At 33.3% G+C, this 754-nt stretch overlaps 1 non-coding gene across 1 annotated transcript; it reads right to left on the reverse strand.

The window, feature by feature from the left end:
* Positions 1-251: 251 nt before the first annotated feature.
* LOC138835080 (U6 spliceosomal RNA) lies at positions 252-358 on the reverse strand. The gene has a single exon (XR_011374422.1). It is a non-coding gene; the product is annotated as a U6 spliceosomal RNA (small nuclear RNA).
* Between the last annotated feature and the right edge of the window lie 396 nt (positions 359-754).

The raw sequence follows: 754 nt of genomic DNA on the forward strand, positions 1-754 counted from the left end.
GTTCCATATCTTAGCTATCATAAATAATGTTGCAATAACCATAGTTGTGCTGGTAGTTGTAGTATGGTCTTTTTTATGATCATTTGGACAAATCCCCAAAAGTGGGATTACTGTATTATAGGGGAGTTTTATATGGAGTCTTCTGAGGCACCTCCATACTGCTTTCCAAAGTAGTTGAACAAGTTTACACTCCCACCAAGAATGCGGTACGGTTCCCTTGTGGCCACATACGTTTCAGCATCTGTTGCTGTAAAAATATGAAACGCTCCAAGAGTTTGCATGTCATCCTTGCCCAGCGTGCATGCTAATCTTCTCTGTATGGTTCCAATGTTAGTGTATGTGATGCTAAATTGAGCACAGAACAGTTTTTATATATAAAGTATAACTTTTAATTGATTTTATTAAGCTAGGCAATTCAACAAAAAGTAAGTTCAAAAGAATTGTTGTGAAATTATAGAATCATGTATTTCTTACATAAGCACACATTAAAGAATAAAATCAAGATAGACATGCCAAAAACAAAATAATTCCAGATATTTGTAGTTCAAGAGATTTGGAGGAGGAGAAATTCAATTATTCTATACAAGGCACCTGTCGAAATGAACATTGCAGCAAGTGTTAAGGTTTGTTAAAAGTTTTAATGTTTTAAATATGCTTAATTTTGGGATTTTGCTTATATATGCCAAAAATAGGACTGTTTGGCAGGTATAAAACTTTTCTGTAAAGTATTTAAGATTTATGATAGCAGACATTA

Source organism: Dipodomys merriami, unplaced genomic scaffold (genome assembly GCF_024711535.1).
Source record: "Dipodomys merriami isolate MVZ:Mamm:240054 unplaced genomic scaffold, mDipMer1.0.p SCAF_227, whole genome shotgun sequence".
Taxonomy (NCBI): domain Eukaryota; kingdom Metazoa; phylum Chordata; class Mammalia; order Rodentia; family Heteromyidae; genus Dipodomys; species Dipodomys merriami.